The 12,676-nt window shown below is 41.3% G+C and overlaps 1 protein-coding gene across 3 annotated transcripts in view; it reads right to left on the bottom strand.

Annotated features, from left to right (window-relative positions):
- Fam193a (family with sequence similarity 193 member A) overlaps positions 1-12,676 on the bottom strand; it is a 116,276-nt gene that overhangs the window by 83,136 nt on the left and 20,464 nt on the right. The gene's annotated exons all lie outside the window — the stretch shown is intronic.

Raw genomic sequence — 12,676 nt, 5'->3', positions numbered from 1 at the left:
CCTCTTAAGCCTCTCCTTCAATGCCATCACATGGGAAGGAAGAACATCTCATTCTTCTATAGTACTCAGCTGGCCTTGCCAAGCCAGTTCCTCAGATCTTTCCTTAACTCCCATGGCTCTTCCTGAACTATCATCAATATTCAACCTGACTATGAGTGTGCACTAATACACACAACTGACCCATAACAATCCAGAGCTCCCAAATGGGCCCGAGGCTGCACAGAGGCACTGAAGCTGAAATCTGGAGCTAAGTAAATGAATTAATGAGTGAAGCAAAATCTTTCAATCTTACATGCTCCGATAAATCAGTGGTTGAAACAGTATGTACCCATTGTACCCACATAGTTTGAAGGGCTTTACTAGGCTAAGCTTAGCAGCTATTTCAGTGTGTGACAGGGTGAGGAGATTCCCCAGTTAGGGCCTGCAAACATCCAAAAAAGAAAAAAAAAACAGCACAAGAGCAACATCTTTTTCCTATAAGAAGAGACCTGGAATGTCTACATTATGAGAATTTCAAAACTCAGTGCACTTAAACCTGCTTTTTCCTGTCACAGACAGAATAACCACAATTGTCAGAGGTCACAGGCTGTCAATGCACATGCTGGGATCAAGTGTACCACAGGCCAGGCCACAAATGCAATGTGACAGCCAGAACTGACAAAAGACACCAACTCATTCAACACCAAATGCATGGATCCAAAAATGTTTTAAGATTTCAGCTTTAAGCCAGGTGGTGGTGGTGGCACACGCCTTTAATCCCAGCACTCGGGAGGCAGAGGCAGGCAGATCTCTATGAGTTCAAGACCAGCCTGGTCTACAAGAGCTAGTTCCAGGACAGCCTCCAAAGCCCAGAGAAACCCTGTCTCGAAAAACAAAACAAAACAAACAAACAAACAAAAAAAAAACAAACAAAAAGATATCAGCTTTAGCCAGGTAGTGGTGGTGGCACACGCTTTTAATCCCAGCATTCGGGAGGTAGAGACAGGTGTATCTCTTTGAGTTTGAAGCCAGCCTAGTCTACTGAGCGAGTTCCAGGACAGGCTCCAAAGCTATACAGAGAAACGCTGTCTCGAAAACCAAAAAACCAAAAACAACAAAAACCAAAACTTTTTTTTTTTTTCCAGTTTTAGCTGGGCAGTGGTGGTGGTGCACAGAAGCAGGCAGATCTCTCTGTGAGTTCAAGGTCAGCTTGGTCTACAAAGCAAGTTCCAGGACAACAGCCAGGATTGTTACACAAAAAGATTTCAGCTTTAGGGCTAGGAGTTCTGAGTTCAATTCCCAGTAACCACATGGTGGCTCACAACCATCTATAATGAGATCTTGTGCCCTCTTCTGGTGTGCAGGCATAGATGCAAGCAGGACACTGTATACATAATAGGTGAATAAACCTTTAAAAAAAAGATTTTAGCTTTATTCAGACACTAGGATATTTGTATATATATTAAAATAATCTTAGGGCAGGCCCAAAATTTATTACTATGAAGATTTGTTTCAGATATACCACACAAAGAAGCCAGTGTCATTCCATTCATAGTTTTAAGTGGACTGGCAGTATGACTGCAACCATTAGGTGAGGTCAGGTAAAGGAACTCTATCAGTGTCATACTGATACTTAAAACTTATTTCAGATATCAGGGATGCTCAACCAGTACTCACTAGACGTCCCACCACATGCCTGGGCACAGAGCACAGCAGTGAGTAGGCAAAGATCTCTGTCTGTAAGAGCTAATGTCCTCACCAAAGCAAAAACAAAGATCAGAGCTTGGAATGCTGGCTACAATCCTAACACTCTGAGGCTGAGGCTGAGGCTGAGACTGAGGCTGAGGCAGAAGCATTTTGGGCCAGTCTGGGGTAGAACCTATCTTAAAAACATGGGCTTAAAAACGAACAAATAAAAAAGATGTAAGTAAAAAAAAAAATGTACTTTAGGAACAACTGATAGAGTGCTGGTGCTGGAAAGCGTGTTCTTTCATTCAGGCTGCAATGAAGGCCTCCATCAGGAAGTACTTATCGAGGTTACCTGTACTTAATGTAGAACAAGCACAAAGACAGCAGGGGCTGAAGAAAGAGCCAAAGAGAGCACCAGCCCCAGACTGCAGAAAAGAGCGTACAGGACTGTTGCTGAGCCAGAAGTGAGGCCTGAGACAAAAAGATGGGTCAGGAAGAAAATACAAAATTCTGAAAAATACACATCTGAAATCTCTACTCTGGACCATCTTTTTAGGAGAGACAAGAATGAAATTCAAAGAACAGAGGCTCTGTTCTTCTAAAAGACATTGAACAAACAAACTCAGAGCCACAGGCGGAGGTTTCTTAGCCTTTGTTTTTGTTTTTAAGATGGAATCTTTCTGTATTACTCAAAATGGCCTCAAAATCCTGGGCTCCCAAGTAGTTCAGACTACAGGTTTGAGCTACCAGGAGTGGTATGTAGAAAAGAGCAAAGCAGAAACCCAAAGGAAACAACTTGCAGGCCTGAAAGAGGAGCAAAAGCATGCTGAGGAAGCAATACACACATCTGAATATGCCTATGGCTATCATGAACACAGCCAAGGAGCTAAAGCTTCTGCAGCAAGTGGGCATTTGTCAGAAATGATATACCAGCCACAAGGAGACATGATCCAATATCCATCTTAAAAAGAAATTTTACTGTAGGAAAAATCAACTCTATGGGGAAGTGACATAAGCAGTGCTGCTACAGGCAGTTCTGAGTGAAGAGGAGGTAGCTTATACTTCCGTGAATACAATACAGAAGAGCAAGGTGGGACCCCCAAGGGCCTAAAGTGTCAATGACTAACTACAACATGGGAATCCCAAGGGACAAGAAAAGTTAGACCAGTGGCAAGAACCAAAGGTCAGCTTAGATGTTCTCACGAGCTGCAATATCTAATGTAGAGCTTGTATTTGGTGTTCATGAATAAGATACTAAGGAAGATGGATGCAGTTGAATATATAACTGAGTACAAATGATTTGAAAGTTACAGAACTGAGGCTAAGGAGATTGACCAGTGTTTAAGCATTTGCTGTGCAAGCACAGAGACCAGAGTTTGGATCCCCATAAGCCCATGTAAATGCTGGGTGGGTGTGGTGGGCCACCTGCAATTCCAGCATGGGTAGGAAGAAACAGGGGATCTGGGTTTGGCTGAAAAACCCTGTGTCAATGAATAACGTAGTGTAGTTATTGAGAATGATTTCTAACATCAACTATAGCTTATACATGTAAGTGCACATATCTCTCCTTGTGCTTATGTATGTCCTTGCATCTTCTATGGTCCAGTGTGTTTATCAGTCTGATTACTCCTAAATGAATTAGCTTTGATTCCATGGGTTTCTGTGGGGAATTTCTATTTTCATTAGGGTTACACTTCTATGTTATTTTCACTTTCTGAAAACTTCAGATATTAGTGACTGCAAGCATTTTCTACTTTGTTAACGTGGAAACTTAGGTCATTAAGCCCTTCCTCTTGTATAACACAGATTATTAGTCATATATATTTCCATCTCTACATTAGATATAAATATTTTTGATGTGTTTTTAATTCTCCTTTAGTTAAAAATAATTTTAAATTTCATCCTTTTGTTTGTCCCACCCCCCCATTTTTTGTTTGTTTGTTTGTTTTTAAGTTATTTTTGAGACAGGGTTTCTCTGTATTGCTTTGGAGCCTGTCTGGGAACTCACTCTGTAGGCCAGGCTGGCCTCAAACTCTGGCCACCAACGCCCGGCCAAGGCTGAGTCTTTCTGTGTTAGACCAACCTTTGGTCTCAAAATCAAAGATTCTTCCACCTACCTCTGCCTCCTGAGGGTTGGGATCAAACACATGTACCACCACACCTGGCCACATTTCACTTTTGGTTTCTTCTTTGATAAATACTTAAGTATGGTTTATTTGTTAATATGTGGGGGGTTCTATATATCTGATACTGAGTTCTAATATAATTCTATCAGAAAAAAATCCTTAATATAATTTAAAATCTTCTACACTTGACTGCTAAGACTTTTCCAGTAATATAGAACATGGTTCATATTGGTGGATGTTCACTATAAAAGTCAGATCTACCCAGATGAGAATGGCAAACTATAAAGCCTTGGAAAGGGCTAGCCCAACATATTCATCCTGGGTTAGAATAGCTACTCCATATATCCATCCACATTAATCCTCAGATCTCTTCTTCCACTTCACCTCCAACTGTACAGGGCTGGCTCACAATGCATGTAACCATAACAGTTGCTACTTCAAACCCTTTCTGTGACTCCATTTACTAAAACAACTGAGTCCTCAGCAAGGCATCATGTAAGACTTACAAGGCTCTCAAACAGTTGGGAGTTCTCCTTTTAACACAGTTAATTATTGGGTTAAAATGGACAGTTACACATTCCTATTCCATTCAGGACTGGTTTTCTCTCTTTGCTTAAAAATAATTTTTTAACATTTATTTGTTTGGGGGGGGGGTTTGTGTACCACATGTGTGCCATAGCATGTGTTGAGGCCAGAGGACTTCCAACAGGAGTCAGTTCTCATCTAAGCTTTGCAGTTTAGCCAGCCCCTTTACTAGCTGAGTCTTTTTGTTGTCCTTGCCTTGCTTTAGTACTTATCATCTCTCACTCTGAAACACCAATCTCCCGTCTTTATCAGACGCAAAGGACAATCCTCTTCTTCCTGCTGTGGTTTCTTTTCTCCTGTAAGTTTTGCTCCTTACTCCTAACACATGCTTCCTTTACCTAATTACTACAACTTTATATATATCGACACATTTATCGTCATACAAAGTATCCTCCTTTACATATCTATTTTCTTATTGGACACTTAATGATTTTAGAACTACAAGGAACCTGATACCCACTGAAGGGACTAAAATATGCAGTAGTATCAGAATGTGTAGTCTTGTCTTCCAGCTTAATGCACTTTATGCACCATCTCACAAAGGGATCACTGCCTCACTACAATACCTGTCTGCACCTTCCTCACTTCTTTCCCAGAACTCAAGCACAAGTAGTTTCTGTGAGCAAAAAGCACTGCTTAGGAAATAATTACTAAACAAAAACTGAATCCTTCCATACTTACAAAAAACCCCTAGTAACAGAATCAAGAATTTAGCTACAAAATTGCTGTTTTGTAACAGTAATTTCTGCAATTTTACAGAATACACAGAAATTGACAGACTTCAAGGTTGTTCTCTGGAAACTCAAATAACCTTACATTACTGATTCCAAAATGTATTATTTTAGTACCCCTTTTTTTCTTTTTGTGTGTTGTTTTGTTTTACTTTTGAGACAGTGTCTCACAAAGCCAAGGCTGGCTTCAAATCCTCCTGTCTCTATCTCCTAAATATTGGGGTAACAGGTATATGATAATAGTCATATGCCACTATCCCTGGTTTCCCTCTCTCCCTCTCTTGTGAGGTACTGGTAATCAAACTCAGGATTTGACACAATAGCCAGGCAAATGTACAACCCTTTCTTTTTCTTCCTTCCTTCTTACCTACCTCTCTTCCCCATCCCCTTTCTTGGAGACAGGGTTTCTCTATGTATTCTTGAACATAGCCCTGGAACTAGCTATGTAGACCAGGCTGGTCTTAAATTCACAGATATCTACCTACCTCTACCTCCCCAATGCTGGCATGAGTCATCACACCCATCCTTTTTTTCTTTTGAAATAAGATGTCGCTAAATTGGCTGAAACTTGTAATCCTCCAGGTCTCAGTCTTCTAAGTACTCCTGACTTTCAGGTTTTTTTTCTAATATGTTCCAGAACAAGTTTTTAAAAAGCATGTATGTAATTATTACTAACATAGTTTCCTCTATAAATGTAACTGCTTCATTTAAAGTCTATTACTGTTCAATCTGACAGAGCTTATCCAGAAGAAAATCATCTCAGTAGCCTTGGAAATGATCCAGTATCTCTATTCTATCATCTGACAGCACAGCAAACACCTGGAAATACTTCAAGGTCTTTGCTGCCTGGAAACCTGCAAGTCACAAGTCATTCATGTGCACCATTTCCATCACTCTCCTGGTCAGAGGGCAGCATTTGGTCCAAGGTCAGCCACATCAGAGAGGCTTGCCAAGCCCTCTGAAAATAATGGCCACAGATAGCACTTGGTTGTTGGAAAACATTATGGTCTTTCATTCAAAATGAAAGAAGATCCAGGAACCTTCATCACAGGGCACAGGTAAGGGCCAAGGATCTAGGTACACAAGGAGTACTAGGGAAAGAAGGCAGCGGAGTTAAGTAGCCTGGGAGTTCACAAAGCAGACACTTACAGGAGAATAGAAGCATGAGTGTTGTTGAAGGGCTAACACTCTGTTTGGGAAACTATTTGGCACTGTGTTTCCCAGGATTCCAGCCCACTGTCTTTTACTTGCTGTTCTCTGGCTACTACTACTACCAGGATATGTGCCAGCTACATTCCCATCATCACCCACATAGTCTAATCCTACCTTCCACCACTTTTTGTTGTTGTTTTTTTCGAAACAGAGTTTTTAGTTTCTTTGTGTTGATCTGGCTACTCTGTAGACCAGGTTGGCCTTAAATTCATGGAGATCCACCTGCCTCTGCCTCCCCAGTGCTGGGATTAAAGGAGTGTGCCATGACCACCAGATCCTTCCCCCACTTTTAAAAGGCATCAGCTTTTCCTTCTTTTCCTTTAGAACACAACTGTTCAGGTCTCATCCCCCTCTCTTTCTCTCTCTCTCTAAAGATTTGTGTTATGTAAATGAGTATTGTTTTTGTGTGTGGGTATGTGCATACAACTGCAGATTCCTAAAGAGGCCAAGGCATCTGATAGCTCTGGAGTTGGTTAGAGGTCAGTTGTGAACATCTGACATGGATGCCAACTTGGATCCTCTGCAAGGTCCTCTTAACTGCTGAGCCATCTCTTGAGGCCATTCATCTCATCTTGACTGCATTTTCACCCACCTCTTACTACTGTCTTCTTCCTCTTCAACTGAAGTTTTCCAGAGATGTTTACCCCACCTCCAAAAGAAGCCACAACAAAATCCAGAATACGACCAAATGCTAGTAAGCATGCAGAGTGGCACAACCATTTGGGAAGACAGTTTTGAATTTCTTACAAAATAAACCAAACACTAACCATTAGATCCAACAACTATGCTCTTTAGTATTTATCAAATGAACTGAAAGTTTACATATATATACACAAAAACCTATTCATAGATTTTTATTTATTTTTATGTGTAGGGGTACTTTGCCTGCATGTACTACGTATATTCCCAGTACCCAAGAAAGTTAAAAGAAGGCATCAGATCCCTTCAAATTAGACTTATAGGTGGGTTTGAGCTGTCATCCATGTGGGTTCTGGGAACCCAACCTGGGTCATCTTCAAGAGCAACCAGTGCTCTTAACCACTGAGCCATCTTCTTTGTCCCCACTCACATATATTTACAACAGCTTTCATAATACTAAAACCTGAAGCAATCAAGATGTACTTCAGCAGGTGAATGAATACAAAGATTGGTCCACACAAGAAATATACAATGCTTAGAAGAAATGAGCTATCAAGCCATGAAAAGGACAGGCAGAATTGTAAATACATATACTAAGCTAAAGAAACCAATCTGAAAATGTTGCACACTGAATAATTCCAACTATAGGGTAGGTGAGTGGGTGTCTGAGGTTATGGGGAGGAAGAGACTAGCTTCCTACTTTCTGCTTACTTTTGCAAGAACCTAAAAGTAAAGTCTATTAAAATAATGCTTCTCCATGGGGTGAGGGGGTGTCCCAGGGGGGGGCTGGAGGGGGTGGGGAGACTTTTAATTCCAGCACTCAGGGGGCAGAGGCAGACAGATATCCTGTCTCAGAAATACAAAAAACAAAACAAAACAAAAAAATTGCTTCTCTCCTCTGGCAATTTGTGCTCACTGGAAGATAAATATTTTTATTTGTTTGTTTATAGGCAGGGTCTCTCTGTGTAGCTCTAGCTGCCCTGGAACTTGCTAAGTAGCCAGGTTGTCCAGTGAAAAGACAAGAGATTGCAACAAAAATCTTAGGTGGCTAGGCATGGTGGCACACCTCTTTAATCCAGGCACTCAGGAGGCAAAAACAAGTGGACCTCTGAGAGTTTCCTAGCCAGTCTACTCTACATAGGGACTTTCAGGACATAGAGGGCTACACAGAGAAATCCTGTCTCAAACAAAACAAAACAAAAAGAATCTGAGCAGGGGCCACACAATATGTTAAAAGTGTTAGCTGATACCTAGTAAAGAACAGGATCAGTAGATACAGGAGTAAATACAGGAGCAGCCACTATCTGTAGACCTGAGGCAGAATGTTCAAGGATAAAACATTGGTGCTTATTATTCACATTAATATTCTCTGTGTGTGATGTGTACCTATGCATGCAAGTCTACACGAGGGTGCACTCACCCTTGTGTGAACACACAGAGGCCAGAAGTTGGATGTTTTCCTGTATCAGTACCCATCCTGTTTTTGTGAAACAGGTTTTTGGTTGTTTATTATATTCTTTGTGTAAGTGTGAGATGGCACAAATGTGGAGGTCAAAAGACAACTTACAAGACTTGGTTTGCTCTTTCTACCATGTGGCTCCTTACAATTAAGGTTGTAAGACTTGGCAGAAGTACTTTTAGCCACTGAGCCACCTTGTTCGCCCTGAAACAGGCTCTATCACTGGGTCTAGAGTTCATCATTTCAGCTAGACTATCTGGCCAGGAAGCCCCTGAGAGATGCCTGTTTCTACTCTCCCAGCACCTGTTTTTTGTTTCTTATTTTATATATGCTTGGGATCTGAACCCAGGTCCTCATGCTTACACAGCAAGCACTTTATCCACTGAGCCGTTTCACCAACCACTCATGAAGAATCTGTAAAGAGTTCCTGCTAGTCGGTGGTGGCACACACCTTTAATCCCAGCACTCAAGAGGCAGAGGCTGGTTTACAGAGCTAGCCTTCTATATAGAGTGAGTTTCAGGACCACTAGAGTGGTTACAGAGAGAAACCCTGTTTCAAAAAACCAATAAATAAATTAATTAATTAAAAAAATATTCCAGCCCTACTAAGATTCAGACATCATTGGAGACAGGCAGCTATAGCCCCAGAACAGGAATCTGCTTAAATACCATAAGGGAACTGGTAAGTAAAAAACTATCCTTTGGGATGCAGATGAAACTTGCAGGGCTACCCTTGAACCCACCTCATCCTCCCTGTCATGAGCATTCAGGCTTATGTCACCATACCTGGCAAAATTTAACAGAAAGCTATCTTCCTTTTATATGCTTCTAACACCAGCTACATAGGAGGCAGAGGCAGAAGGATCACTCGAACCCAGGAGTTTGAGGCCAGAATCAGCTACCCTGTCTCAAAAATTTAGGTCACCTTCTATGACACTGGTGGAATCCAGTGCCTGTGGAAAGTGCTGCTGGTCTCTTCAGTGAAACCAGCTAATACACCCAAAGAATTTGCCATAATGCTGCCATAGTGATTCTAATGAAATCCAGAGAAGGTACAGAGGAATTGAGAACAGAAGCATCTTCCACTTGCAAGTCCTACAAACCCACTACCGACAAAAAGAGACATATCAGTAGAGTACACATCAAATGCTACATGTAGAACAATGGGTAACTGTGCAGCCAAGAGGCAATGAACTGTTAATTGTCACATCTTCCTGCTAACATTTTCTCATGCTGGCTGCAGTCATATGCCTCTTGGCTTCAGCCACTCTTTCTGCTTACTCAGTGAAAAGAGCCAGGTGTCATAAATATGATGCTTCTGGACTTACATCCCAAAACTTCCACATCCTCCTCTAGTTATTGCCCAGCCTACTGCCCTTTTACAGGGTATTCTATAAACTATACTTTTGGGTTTTTTTTTCCAGACAGGGTTTCTCTATGTAAACAGTCCTGGCTGTCCTAGAACTCAATTTGTAGAACAAGCTGGCCTTGAACTCACTGAGATCCACCTGCCTCTGCCTCCCAAGTGCTGGGATTAAAGGCAAGCGCCACCACTGTCCTGACTCTATAAACTATCCTTAAAAAGCAAGCAAATATCGGGCATAGTGGTGCACACCTCTAATTCCAGCACTCAGAAGTGGCAAAGCTGAGCTCTGCATTCCAGGACAGCCTGATCTAAAACATTGAGTTCCAGAACACCCAAGGCTACACAGAGAAACCCTGCATCAAAAAACCAAAAACAACCAAAAAACACCAAAATAAATAAAAGCATGGTTTTGACCTTTGTACCATGGTAAAAACAAAGCTACTCTGCAATTCTGTTACCAGTAAGAAATTAAGACTTGTCAGTAGAGGGCACTAGAGAGACAGTAGGAAGGAAAGGCTTTCCTTTCAGGATCTGCAAGACAAAAGTGTTGGCAGGCTCCTGGAAAACACCTTGCATTGTCTACACAGATTAGCATAGACTGCATTTTCTCTATAGCCAGGTGTGTAAAGGACACAGCTTCTGTAGTATTTGACAATGTGTGCTTTCTCTAGCTCTGGACTTAGGAAGTAGCAGTGTAGCTAGAGTTTTCAAACATGAATCTATATCCCAATCTATAGCCTGCCTTCTCCCTAAGCCCCACCCATGTCTCCACTAAGATCCCTCAGCAGTGACAGACTAGCTAACCTTCATTCTATAAAACGGCTTGGAGTTGCCTGGGCCCAAACCATACATAAAAGGAAGCCCTTGTCCAAAGGATCTGCTGAACCATCAGCTGTGCCCTGGACAGTTCTGGGAAACCACTCTTCTACTGTATATCCACCCACCACTCTGCTTTCTTGTACCCCACCCCAGATTGCTCCCATTTACCTGCTCTACTGGCTATAATTCTATCTTCTCCATAGGCTTGATCTCCAGCCTTGAGGAGAATGGGTCCTTTCAAATAAATCCCTTGGCATTTGTTTTAAAGATAGTCTTCAGTCACCAAGCAATTTTTTAATATTACTAATTATTTTTATTTAGTGTGCACTCATGTTTTGCCTGCATGTATCTGTGTGAAGATGTTGAGTTCTCTGAAACTGGAGATATAGGCAGTTGTGAGCTGCCATGTAGGTGATGAGAACTGAACCCAAATCCTCTGGAAGAACAGTCAGTACTCTTATCTACTGAGCCATCTCTCCAGCCCCAATGGGATCGTTCTTAAACGTCATTCTGAACCATGCAATAAGCTAGGAACTGATTATAAGTCCAAACATTAGGACCCAAGATAAAAATGGGTTCAGAAACAATACTGATGGACTTAAATGTTTGAGAAACAGTATGGAATGTCTTATTTTGCTAGTGTATATATGAATTGCTCATGTCATCTAGAGTATTCTCAATATAGTTTTTTTCCCTAAATTGATATACACTGGCATTTTATTAAAACCATTTTTTTTCTTTAAAAAAAAATAGAAAAAGAAGGGGCTGGAGAGATGGCTCAGAGGTTAAGAGCACCGGCTGCTCTTCCAGAGGTCGTGAGTTCAATTCCCAGCAACCACATGGTGGCTCACAACCATCCGATATGAGATCTGGTGCCCTATTTCTGGTGTGCAGATATACATGGAAGCAGAATGTTGTATACATAATAAATAAATACAATCTTAAAAAGTAAAAAATAATAATAAAAGGAAAAGAAAAACAGAAAAAAAAAAAAAAAGGCTTTAGCCAGGGATGGTGGTACATGCCTTTAATCCCAGCACTCAGGAAGCAGAGGCAGGCTACATACATGAAAACACCCTGTCTACATTAAAAAAAAAAAAAAAGTCTTTAGCACACACTGGCCTCAAACTCCCAAGATTAAAAGTAGGTAACACCACATCTTACTGTTGGGTACAATTCCTTAGCACTGAGCACTCTCTTTTCTGTTTACAGCTACTCTACTACAGTTTAATAATTCCTTAATGTAATAATAGTTGGGTAAGGTGGCACATGCTTACAATCACAGCTATTTACCTACAATCCCAGCAACTTGGGAGGCAGAAAGATAGCAAATTCAACACAGGAACATAGGCAATAATAGCCAAGACTTTGACCAACACCACACACACACACACACACACACACACACAGAGAGAGAGAGAGAGAGAGAGAGAGAGAGAGAGAGAGAGAGAGAGAGAGAGAATAAGCAGGGGGGGCAATTTTTCAGTGTATAACAGCTCCCTTGCTTAAGATGACCATGGACCTTCCTTACTCTCTGGACTGCTTTAATGGTCTACATTGTGCACTATTTGTTCCTAAATATCATAATCTATGAATTCTTACATGGCTTCAATAACACACACCAAAGGGTCTGTTTTACCGTCAAAGTGAAGTGAATGCTTTTAATGAGGAGAGACCCTTACTTTATCATATGTCCATCCCAGAAGCCAACTGGATCTAGAAAATGGTCGAATGACCTGGCATGGTAGTGTGCATATGTAGATGAACTCGGGAATAAACCCTGGAGAGCAAGGACTCAGGAAACTAAAGTGGATTGCTTAAGCCTTAAGTGTGAGACCTATCTCAAAAAAAAAAAAAAAAAAAAAAAAAAGGAAAGGAAAGCATCAGAAAAGAAAATTGTAAGCTGGGCATTGGTGGTGCACCCCTTTAGTCCCAGGACTGGGGAGGCAGAGGCAGGCGGATCTCTGTGAGTTCAAGGCCAGCTTGGTCTACAGAGCAAGTGCTAGAATAGGCTCCAAAGCTACACAGAGAAACCCTGTCTCGAAAAACCAAAAAGAAAAAGAAAATCGTA

This window comes from Cricetulus griseus, assembly GCF_003668045.3.
Source record: "Cricetulus griseus strain 17A/GY chromosome 1 unlocalized genomic scaffold, alternate assembly CriGri-PICRH-1.0 chr1_1, whole genome shotgun sequence".
Taxonomy (NCBI): Eukaryota; Metazoa; Chordata; class Mammalia; order Rodentia; family Cricetidae; genus Cricetulus; species Cricetulus griseus.
The sequence above is the reverse complement of the archived record's forward strand: the minus strand, read 5'-3'. Positions and strand labels throughout refer to the sequence as shown.